Source organism: Herpailurus yagouaroundi, unplaced genomic scaffold (assembly GCF_014898765.1).
Source record: "Herpailurus yagouaroundi ecotype Mexico unplaced genomic scaffold, PumYag 210, whole genome shotgun sequence".
Classification (NCBI taxonomy): Eukaryota; Metazoa; Chordata; class Mammalia; order Carnivora; family Felidae; genus Herpailurus; species Herpailurus yagouaroundi.
The window spans coordinates 8,890,990-8,906,830 of NW_024412441.1; positions in this window are offsets into that span (position 1 = coordinate 8,890,990).

A 15,841-nucleotide genomic window follows, 5' to 3' on the forward strand; every position below is an offset into this window, starting at 1 on the left:
CTACAAATGGGAAACAAGATAAATACACACACACACACACACACACACACACACACATGCATATATGCATGCTCTTATGTGATGAGAAGGAGGTGGCAGTTACTATGGTGATAATCATTTCCCAAAAGAAAATGTTTCCAATTAACATTTTTTGCACCTTAAACTAACATAGTATTTTATGTCATCTGTATCTCAATAAAGCTGGGGAAAAATGTTTTTGTGTAGTCATTTGTTTTCATTTCTCATGGGTAAGTATGGAATTTATGAGCAGTATGGTATGTGTATATTATATCTCATAACACACTACAATACTGTTTTCCAAAGTATTCAATTTTTCACTCATAAAAGTAGAATCATGCAATAAGTAGTCTTTTGTGTTTGACTTCAAGCAATGTTTCTGGATTTGGACTTGTTCCCCATCCTAAACAAACCGTAGTCTGTCTTTTTATGTTAGCTATTCTTATATATATGTAGTGGTATTAAATTGTGTCTTTTTATGTTAGCTATTCTTATATATATGTAGTGGTATTAAATTGTGGTTTCAATTTACATTTCTTTGATAACTGGTGAGTATTTTTTTGAGAAGTATCTGATCAAAATTTTGCCTGTGGGAATTTTCTTTGTGGGGATCTTATTATTGACTTATTAAAGGAATCAAGGGCTCATTGAAGAAATGACTTATTCCATGGCTGGGAAAAGGAAAACGCAAGATGAGCCTGAAGCAAAGAAAGGAGTGCTTTAAAAACTGAAAAAGGGGAGCATGTTAAAAGAACACAGAAATCAAGCTGGAAGAATTCCCACTGGTTAAAGCTGGAAAATCTGTACAGCAAAATAAATCATTATTAACCAATTATAACCCAATGCATTAAATAAATACACCAGTTAATAATTATATAAGCAAATTAATAAATATACAAGTTGAAGTGAATTGACAACACTTCTTTATAGAAAAATTCCAAATACTGTGCACAGCTACTTCCCCTCAGTAACTGAGAAATTAAAGGTCTATCTACAGATGACATTTGTATTAGTTCATTCAACAAACATATATTGTATAGATAATTCATACCATATGTCAAAAAAACAGAAAGTAAAAAATGTGGCTTCTGGCCTCATCAGAGAGATGCTTGCTTTTTCTTAGAATTTTTATTTCACTTGTGGTGTTTATCTTCATGCCTTTTATTATACATAAAGTAATTGAGGGCTGGAAATAAATTTAAGTCATTTTTAATTTGTAGCATTTAGCGAAAAGTTGCACATGCCTGCTCAGCAAGTATTTGCTAATTTTTCACATAAAATTGAGGAATGAACAAAAAATGAAACAATTTATTTCATACATCTGGTCTTACTTTCCACAATATAATTTAAGAAGAAACATGAAGGCTGACTCTGGCAGATACCCAACATATTTAGTATTGAACAGAATTTCTCCTAAGCTATGCAAAACTCTTCCTATTTAATATTTCTATTAAGATTTATTTTGGAATATGGGACTTTATTAAATATTAGCACTCTGTAGTTATCATAACATTGTAAATATGGATTTATTGCCCTTAAAAAGCCCTTCATAATGTGAATTCTCATTTGCATTTGATCAATTCATTTTTCCTTTATTATTTTTCCAAAAATGATAGTAATGGATTCAAGACTGGGTATAATATTCTATCACCTTAATTAATATATCCTGCATTTGAGTGAATTCTAAAGCTAAATTGTAATCTATTGTTAGTTTTAACAAGTATAACACATTTGAGAGAGTATTGCACTATATCATTCTTTGATCTCTTATTTGTGTTTGTGATATTTAATAACATTTAGGAATGTTATTAAATGCTTAAAATTAATATTAATATGTTACTAATGTAATATTAATATAATTATCTCTGAAATTCCTTTTTAAGAAATGATTCCACAAACTATTTTATTAATAGAGTTTTCTACTGAAATGTACTATATTTTGCCAATTTCATTGCATTTATACTTCTATTTCTTACTGTAATGATGTTATTCACTCAATATAATAATATCTGTTTCTCCTTCTTTTATGATAATCATACCAACAACTTAGTCTAAACACTAAACTAATGAAAGACCTTAACACATCTAGTCCTCTTCAACTGTTGAAAGTATTTCTGGTAAGTAAATATATGACAGAGCATTTTATTTGTGTGTTTATAGTGAGTGTATGTGTGTCTATATGTATTTTTTTTCATATGCTCCAAGAATGTTTCTCATTGTTCCTCAGATATTTTAAACTCTTTTGAGTATGGAATAGTAGCTGCAGGCAGAGAGCAAAACATTTTTATTTACCCACTGTTACCTATTTTTAAAAATGTTCCATTTACTAAAATTAAAAAAAAATCTTATCTCTTTTCTTAGGAAAATTAAATGTCACAACCTTTAAAATGACATTTATTCTAAGACTGAAAAGCCTTTCATACATTTGATTTTGTTGCCTTCTATCGAAGAATAACCTGTTAATAATTTTTCACTTACATTCTATCAAAACAAAACAAAACAAAACAAAACAAAACAAACCTCGGTTCTAATATTGTTTCTAGCATTTATGTTCTGGACCCTTATGCCTATAATGCTTGGCTCCTATCTATTTCCTTTAGCATTCTCATCTAATATAGTCAGCAGCACCTTTCATAGAAAGGGAAAGGATTTCGTATATTCTGCCAATTCCATTTTATATGAAATTTGACTTGAGTGTTTTAGCTTAGCTGTGTAAACGTCTGATTTCACCTGTTGTCCAATATATATTCCTCATCAAGAATTGAAAAGCTTTTTCTGGTAAGTAGATACATGGCACAATGTGTTATTTGTTGACTCTTAGAATAAAAATCAATAAATTGTTTCCCAAATTATCCATCACTATAAATACAAACTTTATTTTTTTTATTTTTAGCATTTCTCATTCATTCACTTATTTTTTATTGTCAAACTATGAGCTTATCCTTACATTGCTAGTATGTAATCTCATCATTTATCTTATTTCTGTCGCTATTTTGAAGCTTCTCTTCTATGAACATTTTAAAAGTATATGGCCATGTGAATAGTAGCACATCTAGAAAATACTTTGTTGTTTGTTCATTTGGGCATAATATGAATAATGTAACTTTTAATTTCTCTAAGATAAATGGCCATTAGTTCAATTGTTGAATTGTATGTTAGTCCCATGTTCAGTTTTCTAGGAAACTGAAAAACTTTTTCAGAGTGGTTATACTCTTTTATATTCCCATCAGCAATTTATGAGTGATTTATTTCTTTCCATCTTTGCCAGAAGTTGATGTTGTCACCATTGTTTTTTATTTTAGCCTTTCTGATACTGTGTGCAGTAATCTCCTTGTGATTTTAAATTTTCTTAATGGCTAATGATTTTTAATATATTTTAATGTGTATTTCCCCTATATTTACCTGTATATCTATTTCTGTGAAATATTTAAATATTTATTGAATATATTTATTGAAATATCTGTGCACATCTTTTGCCTATTTTCTTCCTGAATTGTTTGATTTGTTTATTGCTGAGTTTGAGAGGTCTTTCTATACTAGACACAAGTCCTTTGGATATAATCTTTGGATATATGGTCTGCAACTACATTTTCCCAGCTTATAGCATGTCTTTTTATCCTCTTCACAGGGTTTTTGGAGAGTAAAAATTTTAAATTTTGATAAAGTCCAATTTATGCATGTTTCCTTTCATAAATTGTGCTTTGGGTATAAAATCTAACTTTTTTCCTAGTGTAATCCTGAAGATTTTTCCAATAATCTTTCTAAAAATTTCATACTTTTACATTTTACACTGAATCTGGTATCCATCTGAGGCACTTTTGTATAAGGCACAACACTTAAGGTTCACCTTTTGTCTATGAATGGCCAATTGCTCTAGTACCATTTGTTAAAAATGCTATCTTTCTTCCATCGAATCACTTTTCCACCTTTGTCAAAAATAAGAAATTGCTTGGGCATATTTTTGTGGTTCAATTTCTATAATCTCTATACTATTTCATTGATTTATGGGTTTATCCCTTCATCAATACCACAGCCTTGATTACGAAGATAATCACGTCTTGCAATAGATTAGAATGTTTCCTCTTCTTTTCCAAATTGGTTGAGTAGTTTTTTGAGCTAGTTCTTTGCCTTTCCATATACATTTTAGAATAATCTATATCTGCAAAAGCAATCTCACTGGGAAATTTCACTGGGAATTACATTAAACTTGAATTTTAATTTGAGGACAACTGACACTTTTATTATGCTTTTCCAATCAGTAAACACAATCTGACCTCCCTTTTTGACCTTTTTTTGTCCACACTTTGCAGTATGGATCTTTAGGGAATGTTCACACAATTCCTATTATATTTTAAGCATGGTACTGGCCTTTTTCACTTGTGCCCTCCGTGCAATTCTCAAACAAAACAAAACAAAACAAAACAAAACAAAACAAAACAAAACAAAACAAAACTTTTAAATTACTTACTACTTCCTCTAATTTGCCAATGAGAAAATTAAGACCAAAAGATGTCAATAAACTTGCCCATATTACACCGCTGGTAAGCAGCAGAACAAAAATTTCAAACAGTGTTTGTTTTATTCCAAATTCCATGCTTTTTCTTCTATATATCAAAGCTTCCCTTGGATGAAACTGGAATTTCTTATAATACATCCAGGACATACTACATTTATTCTCACTTCCTTATTGCTCTTATAATTCTTTTTCCCTTATATAAAATCATTCCATTTCTCTGCCTAAGAAAAACTTAACTATACCTTACAAGTGTTTAGAGAGTTTCACCAATCACATTAATCTTTCCATCTACCTAGGCCCAGCCAGGTCTCTACCTTTCTGTAATCCAATTTTGTCTCTAATAGCTACTATATAATTTAGAAGTTATTGAGCATCAAATAATACCACTTGTATATATTTACTTGAACAAAACACTGAGAATATTGAAGATAAGGACAAGATTTAATTTTCCTTTTGTATCCAACTTGTTCCACCTGGCATTGGCAATTTATTGTTAAAATAGTTAATGTCTTAGCACAAAAAGTGATTTTAGCAATAATCCCCATATCATTGCTGATTTGTGCCCATCAGATTTTTGCCCATCATACTGACATGTTCTTGTAATTTCCTCTACAGGTGTGTTTATGAATTTATTTCATGCTCCTACCGTTTGCACCAAAACAAAACACAAAAATGCCAAAATGAAAGACTAATCAAAATCTGACAAACATGTATGGTGTTTTTAATTAAAGAACACCAGAGTAAAATATATTCTATGTAACAATGTAACGAATTCATTATATGCCTCATCATGAATTTTGTCATCATTTTCAGAAACAGTTGTATATGTGGTTACATTGAACATTACTGGTTATTGTCTATGTGAATTATGTGGATTTTATACACTCTAACCTGCTAAAGGCATAAGAGAGTTTTCCCTAGAGTTTTCCAAGTAGATCATGCTCTTGGCCAAGTATACACATTTATGTTTAAAATACCATAATTTACGGGCACCTGAGTGGCTCAGTGGGTTAAGAGTCCAACTTCGGCTCAGGTCATGATCTCAAAGTTTGTGAGTTCAAGCCCCACGTCAGGCTCTGTGCTGACAGCTTAGAGCCTGGAGCCTGCTTTGGATTCTGTGTCTCCCTCTCTTTCTGCCCTTGCCCTGCTCGTGCTCTGTCTTTCTCTATCTCTCAAAAATAAATAAAAATGTTTTAAAAATTAAAAATAAATGAAATAAATAAAACCATAATTTATAGGTTTAATAGCATGCCATACATGGTTTTGGAAGAATATTGTATATGTGTTCACATGTTATGTTTACATATAATGTTTTAGCATTTTTTAAAAGTTTATTTATTTATTTTGAGAGAGAGTACAAACGGGGAAGGAACAAAGAGAGAGGGAGAGACAGAGAATCCCAATGTGGCTCCACACTGTCTGAGCAGAGCCAGAAGTAAGGCTTGAACTCAAACCGTGAGATCATGACCTGAGTCGAAACCAAGAGTCAGACGCTTAACCAACTGAGCCACCCAGGTGCCTCCGTTTTACTATTTTGATAAGAATATTAATGTTTCTCCATATTGTGTTTTAGTTGCAGGAGGGCTAAAAGTGTTTCTTAGTATATTCCCCACAATATCTAAATCATGTACCTTACTATTCACTTAATGTACTGAATATCTGATGTCTCACACACATTTTTCATTTTGAGCAGATTAAGGGAAAAACGAATGCCCACAGTGAAATAGAATTGTCATACTAAATTTTATGGTGACTTAGTGCCATGGGAATATATCTGTTACTGTGTATGACCTTGCTGGAGAGAACTGCAAAGAGAAGCAGGCTGCTAATTAACTATTTTCAAATTGATGTATCACCTCCATGTGGCTTTCTGTGAAAGTTTGCAATAAAGGTGAAAGTTAATGATAATCTGACCAGGCATGAATACTGGCATAGATCAAGAATGCCATTTAGCATTCATAAGCCACAACAGCATCAAAGGATTCTTTGAAAAACAAAGACTTTAGGTTTAGGGGCCTCAGAAAATCAATTTAACCATGTGTTTTACTGACCCCCAAGGAATAGGATCAAAAACCAGTAGAGATACAGGAAATTATCATTTACTTTATAAGTGTTACCTCCTAGGCTCTCTGGGGAAGAGCAAATGCCAAATGAACAACACAGCGGTTCTTTAATCTAGAAGTGAGAGTAAGAATGGTAATTAGGAAAGCTGAGAAAACCAGTAAAATAAAGATTAGTTTTATCCTAAATGGGAATTTAGATTTTACCTTTTTGAGGAGATACATATGACATAGGCTCATAGGCCTTTTTGAAATAAAGGAAAATTATATAGAAATATAAGGAATCATTTGTATTGGTACATGTACACAATAGTATCTAAATTAGAAAATTATGAACAAGAAACAAAGTTTTTTAAAAATAATAATGTTCATTTTTGGGGTTATGTTTCAGTCTATTAATGGATAAAAAATAATACAGAAAGAAGGGTGATAAGATAAAATATAAGAGAATGAAATGCCAAATGAAGAATAGAATGGAAAGACTCAAAGGAAGGGAGGCTAAGATGTCTACATATAAAGGAAAGGGGGAAAAAATGAGAATGTAAAGGACTACTGAAGATAAATCAAGGATCGGATATTATGAACCATTAGTAAACATGTTACTTCCTTTCTATTTCTTTGAATTATAGGTCACAAAGTATTAACAATTTTTATCATAAACCTTTGAACATCTGATTAATTCATCATCTACTTTCACAGCTCTGCAACTGCTCTTTAAACACATTTGGTCCCACACTGAATAATAATACTATTGCAACTCACCCTACTCTCTCTAGCTTGGTGTTTATTATAGTTTCGAAGCTTTTACATTTAATATTAAAAGTAGTTTTCTGCCTGGAAAATTTTTATGCACAGAAAATTTCATAAAAATAAAGGACTATATAATTTTTGTAGGCATTTTTTTAATTTTAATAATTTCCTAGAGTTAAAAAAAAGCCATATTGATGAAGAGATATATGACAACTAGTAAAAAAGTATATGGAGAAAGAACAGCTCAGCCTTAGTTAAATAAAATAGTTACATTTAATTCCCTTAGGCTTTTTAAGTAATACCATAATAAAAGTATCTGTTATTGAGTGCATATTTATGTACCTGACATGGTTCTAAGTGCTTTACATATATTAGCACATTCAAACCAGTACAAGCTTATGAGGTAGGTATTACTTTTGTCCTCATCTTGTAGAGCAGTACACTAACATACAAAGTAGGTTTAATAACTTAGCCAAAGACACAGTTGATAAGAAGCAGCCCTAGGTTGAATAATTTCCAGATCCCTTGCCCTTTATTTTAGAAAATGATTATCTTAAAACTTATCATCATAATTAAACAATAAGCATTCTATTCCTTTTTTTTTTTTTTTTTGGTCTGACATAAGTTCTGGTTATTCTACATCAAACTATTTTCTTGCAGTCCATAAGTCAACTAATTTATTTGTGAAAATGCCTAAGTAATGGGAAAAAAATATCTTCACTGAGGATATTGGGACAAAGTTAACCACACAGCAAATAAAACACATGCATTATACACATTATACGCATATATAAAATGTGTTTATATTTTTTCCATAAAATTCAGAGAGATGGGTTAATTTCAAAATATGAGAAAAAGCACTTATTCATCTCCCTGAGACCTTTAATGCATAATTCGATATTCAACTCTGGCACATTGATAAAAGTAACTGGAGCTGTTTTTTTGGAAAGTGCATTAAATACAAAGTCAGAATGCCTGAGCTTTCTTCCTAGGTCTGCCAGCATGATCTTAGGCATGTCACATAAACAACTGTCCCTTGCTCTTCTCTAATCTGGGGATAACCCAGTAGAATGGTATCCAGCCACATACCTCTGTATGTTCTTGTGAGTAGCAACATAAAGGGTGGCTCTTTGGAAAACAATGGTAGTCTCTTTAGTTAAAAAAGAAAAAATTCAAATCCTAAACTAAATCTCAGTATACACACTAATAGCAAGGGGTGATTTCAGAACCAGATTAACTTGTTTTTATTGTATCCAGATGGTAGGATTCAATGGTCTCAGTTAGGTCTAATTCATAAATACCCTTAATAACACTGATCAAGAAGGGGCAACTTTATGAAGTGAGAATGTAGCCAATTCCTTTTGGCTTTTCCTCAGTGAAGGAGAAAGATCATGGTCATAGAAGTGGCTTGAGTGACCTTTACAAATGGAGGGATAAGTTACAGATACAAAAATAAATGTTTACAGTCACCTTTGTGATAACAGTTTTTTTCCCCCACTTCTCACCACTATGTAGAGAACAAACGGTTAATTGAATGCCTGCTCTTATTCAGCTTTCTGTTCTATACCTCAGCACCAAGCATTAAGATAAGTGCTCTATGCTTATCTATTGCCATTAATGATGGCTTGTTTCTATTAGTCAGAAATCTTATGCAATTTCACAAATAACCTTCTATATCTTTTTTTTTTTTTAATTAATGTTTATTTATTTTTGAGAAAGACAGAGACAGAGTGCAAGCAGGGGAGGGGCAGAGAGAGAGGGAGACGCAGAATCTGAAGCAGGCTCCCTGACCTGACAGCACCAACCCTGATGCGGGGCTCGAACTCACAAACTGTGAGATCATGACCTGAACTGAAGTCAGATGCTTAACCAAGTGAGCCACCCAGGGGCCCCACTTTCTATGTCTTAACAGTAGGTAAGTTTTCCTCTCCCACTTCAGTGATTTTAAAAATAATTTTAAAGCCCACTCACTTGACCTGTGGAGTTTAAGCTTAAGAATTTCCTCTTACAGATTTCATTATTGGGCTTTTGTTGACAGAAGATTAGACGAGTTTTTATGCTTGGTGAACATTATTTCAAATGCATTTAATAACAAGAAAATGACTTTTAGTTCATCCCAATGCTAAGTATGCTTGGGAAACTAAGGAAACTGATAGAGGAGGAGGAGGTAAATGCAAACTCTGTCAAACAGTAGCATCCTGGGAAATCAAGGTGAGATGAAATTAGAAACTGCACCAGACTCTGGGTGAACATCAAGGGTCTGTAATAACCCTTGATTTGAGAGGCTGCTCCCAAAGTAAATTTGTTAAAACAGTGTTTCCATAAGGACTTCTAAAATTGAAGAGGAAGGATAAAAACTGTAAGCATATTTTACCCTCTCCTTCTTTTCTTTAACTACTTAGAGAATTCCCTTCTCCTGGAAGTTATAGGAGTAGAATTTTCTTGTATTTTGGCAACTAGTCAGTTTTTTAAGTGTTTGTTGGCAGGAATGGTAGGCAAAAAGAAGCCCAAAGTAAATAGAATAATGTACAAGAAGGAGTGCTAAATTACAAATGTAGAGAAAGTAACATGTAGACATAGAAGACTGAGAAAAAATAATTGTTGTTAGAGAGATTAAGGAAGTTTACATAAAGAGAATATTTGAGCAGAGCATGGAATGCTTTACAGGTTGTGATGGGTGTGAATCAGCTTTGTGTGAGACAAGTACAGGTCTAGCACCTTCATAAAGGCCATGAATCAAATTGGACTAATAACTTAAATTTCTTATCTCATGTTCTCTCTACATTTATTTAGTTGCATTTCAGTTACTGTAATCAAGAGATGAATCTAACTTCTCACACCTTATTTTTTAGTTTTTCCATCTAAGTCCCTTTGGCTGATTGTTAGCAGATGTCATATAAAAAAGATATGAGAAAGTTGTGTGTCTGTTTCTGGAGCGAGCAGGATAGATATTGTTTGCCAATATCTGTTTCAATTAATTACACTTCTGCCTTATATTTTCCTGTCCATTCTTGTGTGTGGTTGGTTTGAGTTTTCAGTAAGCTTGAGGATTATGCATAACAATCAGTGTATAATTAATTCATTCAAAGTTTGTAAGCACCTGCTCAAGTCAAAGCACCATTCTAGGTGCTGTGGGCACAGTGATGAACAAAGCAAAATCCCTATCTCCATTTGTTTTACACTAATGAGAAACTTACATCAGAGTGGTTATTACGTTATTAGGGAGAGAAGAAGAAAGCATCTTTGAAACAACTAAAGACACAAATGAATGTAAGGATTCAGGGAGTCTGTGTTCTCTTGCCATCTGCAGTCTTTATTTTTTCATCTATAAATTTAATTGTATAAAAGAGAGCAGTGCTGCTCAAACTTTAATATGCATACGAATCAGTAGATCTTGAACGGTGCACCAAATTCCATATTCCTCACAAGCTCCCAGGTGATGGTTATATCTAAGACAGGATGATTTATTGGACATTTACAAGACTTTGTTTTCAAGGTGACAAAACATTTATAATTGCAATTCATCCAACAGATCCACATTCTTCATACTTCCAACACAGGCTGTTAGAGATTTTTGCTTATTTTTAAGATTCTAAGAGTTATCAGAATGTGTGTCTTGTTGTTAATGATGACTTAATATATCACCTGGATGACCACCTAATAATCAGATATTGTCAGGTGTTGTCAATTTACATGTTTCTTATGATGCCACAACTTATATCTACAGCCTAGACTTTTCCAGCAGCCTTCATGCTTTAGCTTTTGCCCCTATCAACCTATTCTCATAGTAAGAGGCCTGAAATAGTTTCATAAAATATAACTCACAGCATGTTGTTTCTTTGCCCAACATTCTCCAAGGTCCTCTCATTTCACTATCACCTACAAAACACTGTATCATCTGGTGTCCTTTATCTCTTTGCCTTCATCTCCTCCTACTCTCCCCTTGCTCACATTACAGTAGTATCTCTGTTAAGCTCAAGCAATGGCAGGCACAAGCTAACTTAGTTCTCTCAAATTCTCTTTCTTTTTCCTCAGATGATTCTCACCCATATCTCCTTTCAATCTTGCCCCAAAGCTTACCTCTTTCTATTAGGGCTCCTTTGACCAACCTATATATAGCTACAACTACCCTTCTAAACATTACATATTCATAATAACTGCTTTATTTTTCTCCTAGACCATCATCACCCTAGAATATACAATATGTTGAGTTTAGTGTTTGATATCTGTTATCTTAAAAGAAAGTAAACCTTATAGAAGTTGAAATATGAGTCTGTATTTAATCACTGTTTTTTTTCCCTTACAGCTCCAAGAAAACTAATATATTGCATGTGTGTGTTTATGTGAATATATAAATGACTACTTTCTAAAGTAAACAATAGCAATAAATGTTAGTTAACTTGAGGCCCAGCTATATCACAGGACTCTATATTCTTTTTTAAATTATTTTTAAATTATTTTTAATGATTACTTATTTTTGAGACAGAGAGACAGAGCATGGGCAGAAAGAGAGGGAGACACAGAATCCGAAGCAGGCTCCAGGGTCCGAGCTGTCAGAACACAGCCCAATACAGGGCTCAAATCCATGGAATGTGAGATCATGACCTGGGCCGAAGTTGGACGTTTAACCACTGAACCACCCAGGTGCCTATCCATATTCTTTTTTATACATTTACATTTTTGGTATTATCTTAATGTTTTTTGGTATTTTTGCACCTTCATACATTAATCAGTTCATAGACATCTTTTTTTTTTTAATATTAAGTTATCATAGAGAGAAATAGCAAGCAGGGGAGAGGGGTAGAGGGAGAGAGAGAGAGAATCTTAAGCAGACTCCAGGTTTAGTGTGGAGCCTGATGTGGGGCTCGATCCTACAACCTTGGAATCATGACCTGAGCCAAAACCAAAAGTTATGATGCCACGACTGAGCCACTCACGTGCCCCTATTGGCATCTTTAAGAGAGGTTTCTGTGACCTGGTATGAAAGGAGTATTATAGAATTCAAATCTGTCATACTCTTCTTCATTGGTTATCAAATAATTTTGAAGAAAGCTAAATTGTTTAATGTTTTAAATGTTTTCTCAGGTCATTTTTTCTTTTCTCTTGTTTTAAAATTTTCCACCTTCTGTAGAGCTAGCAATTAGTCATCTTAGGTTTGCTGGCAGGAGACTGACTATTTGGCTCCTTTATAGAATATGCCTTATGTTTCTTTCTTATTCTTCTTCACTGCTTCGGGATTTCTCTCTCTCTCTCTCTCTCTCTCTCTCTCTCTCTCTCTCTCTCTCTCTCCTTTTCTCTTTTATATGTATGTGTATATGTCCCTTTAAATGGAGAAGAAATTGTTTTAGGCCATTGGAACACACCAAAGAGGAAGGAATCAGCTTCTGGTGTCTTCTCCTAGCCAGAGACTAAGTTAACTTGTTAAAATGTTCATTTTTTTGAGTGTGTGTGTGGGAAACCTCCTTCTGTCTGTTTTCACCAACAAGTGTGTGTGGTGTATGTGTGTGTGTGTGGGGGGGGGGGGGGTTAAGTAGAGAAGAAATGCTTTCAGCACAAATCTTGTTCCCAGAACAAACATTATTAGGAATCTGTTTCTCCTTAAGTCAGCAAAGAATTTCTAATGCAGTTTCCAAAACTAATTGGACTTGATGAGATCTGATTATTTTTTAAGATGTGCCAGATTTCTAGCCTTTACCATCTGCTCAGCCAATTGGTAGCAAGTAAAAAATATAGTTGTGAAGATGAATACGAATACTGATTAATTAACCTCCAGGCAAGTGCCTTGAGACCTTATGACTTCTTCCTATTCTTAGATCTAAAGCCAGAGCCCTTTGTACATGGCTGTCATCAGAGAATTTATTCTTCATTCTTTATTATTACAAAAAGGGCCTAAGAGAGTTACAATGGAAAGGCTAATTTAAGCTTAATATTCCTACCAGATTTACTGGAAGAATCTAGAAAATAATTTAGTTTCACATAGTTCTATAATTAGGATGATAGGAAAATCCTTTTTATTCCACAAAGAATTGGCATCTCTTTTTTTCTTAATGAGAAATATTATATAATATTACAATATTATATAATAGAAGTTTCTTTGAAGGTATATGTAACAGGGTTATAATTAACTAGATCCTTCTAAGAGACTGTAGACATAGATTGACCAAATTCCTAGTAGAATACAAAAGGATGCCTTCACAATGTTATAACAATTTTAGTTTCTGTGGTTCTCCATTAGCTTTGACTGTTCTTCAAGGGATCTTTCATAGATGTTGTGTCATCTGCTCAGTTACAAGTCTAAAGATGTTCTTTGTGAACAGCTCTTCATGGTACATCACCATAGTCTTTACTGCTAAAATCCTCCATTGTAAATACCAATGAAGTTATTCTCTCCTCTTGCTTTAAAGTCAACTGTCCCTGAGGTATCCAAACATGACTGAGCTTGTCACAGAATTTGGAGAATGCCCCTCTCCCTAACTTTGTTCCCAAAATTGATTACCTTGGTCTTAAATCATCATGGACACCATTCAGAATCTCCAAAAGTGGCTCATAAGATAATGTTTTTCTTCCAGAAGTGGAAGTTTTTTTGGCATTCCAAATCATCCAAAGAGAGTAACCAGGGAGAGTTGCCATGCCATACTATGCTCCTTTCCCTTTTACTGCACCCCAGTTGCCTCTGCCCTAAAATGAATACATACATAGATACATGTCAGAAGTAAGTCCTGAGATAAATATTAGTTTTCAATGGATTTATTAATAAGTATTACAAACAGAAAATTCTAAGAGTGTATGAGAATCGAAAGAAGAAAGGGGATGAAGCCAGGCAAAGATGTGATTTCAGTTAATGCTGATTCCACAGGCAAATTCTAGAGTGTTTGTGCCTCAGTGTTTGTCCTGGTTAAAAACAAGGGAGGAGGGCTTCCATGCTCCTGCAGCAGTCAATCATAATCAAAGAGCTGCCTCAGGTGATGTAAACTCCAAAGAACTTCTAATTATGTGGCAAAATGGCCCCAGTAGCTGCAGGATGATGCTCCCCAGGTGAATGATGTCACAAGCAAAAAAACACAGAAGCTAGGCAAGAGCACTTATAAGGTTCACTTCATCCTTCTGTAGGCCAAGAAAGTCCCAGTTCCTATATATACAACTCATTTAAATACATGCTTAGTAAAGGAGTGTTTCTTACATTGAAACCACAGATTTGATTCTGCTCGACACCCTGGTACACAAGATGCAAACAACCTAACTATGCTGAGATTCATGGGAAGTTTCTATAGACAATACACTATTGGATTTTTGAATTGTTGCTGTTGGCTAATAAAAGTATCCTGGGATAAACTGGTACCCAAGTTAATCTAGCAAATACAATGGATGACACACGCATCTGTTTAATTATGCTTATCTAACTTTCCTTCCATATTTGTTTACTATGTAAGATAAATGTTTTAATAGTACATTAAAATAATTTTCTGCTTTTCATACCCACAGAGTGATTATTATGTGGATATATTTGATGCTAACCACTTATTTTCAGTGGAAAAAATTGACAGTATCTCAGAACATTTCATGTTAAATAGTCTGGAATTTTCTTCAATTCCTGGAGACAGCTGAGGCATTAGTAAAGGAAACTACTGAATAACTAATAAGCAATGTGTTGGTACTGAATGATCAATTTTCAGTCACTTAAGAATTGTTTCAGCGGTGCCTGTGTGGATCAGTTGGTTGAGCATCTGACTTTGGTTCAGGTCATGATCTCATGGTTCTTGAGTTCGAGCCTCATGTCAGGCTTTGCACTGATAGTGCAGAGCCTGCTTCGGATTCTCTGTCTCTCTTTCTCTCTGCTCCTCCCTCACTAGCGCTTTCTCTCTCAAAAATAAATAAACATAAAAAAAAGAATTGTTCCAGACACTATTATTAGGTAAAGATATGTTCATAGCTAACTCTTATGGAGAGATTTAAGAGAAAGAGGAATTTTTTAGTGTAAATTATAGTGCTGCTCGATTAGTTAAGTTAGTCTTTTGTATATTAAGTACTGGTCAGTGCCTCAAATTTGTGATTTAAATGATCTCTTTAACTACTCATTATCTTCAGGTAAGACTCCATTTTAAAAACAAAATGTGCTTAATTTTCTGTTCATTTTAAACTGTTTTTGTTGTTGTTGTTTTGTTTTGTTTTTGGTGGGGGAGGTAAGGTGGAAGATAGAAACTTTAGTGCAAAATGTAGAAATCTTTCTGCACTTAGTGATTTTATGCCCACTCCCTAGATATGTAACACAAAATTCAACAAGCAATATTTTATCACGTTAGATGATATCTTAGACACTCTGAAGGTATGGTCAGGAAAAGAGAGTACATTGGAGGAAACCAGAGCTGGAGAGAACATCACTGTTTTAAACAGAAAGACACTCCTTACTAGAGAATGTGATTTACTCTTCTGAAGTCATGAGATACCTATATGAGAAAACTATTATAGAGAGGACTAGTTGGATTTTACTACATTGCCC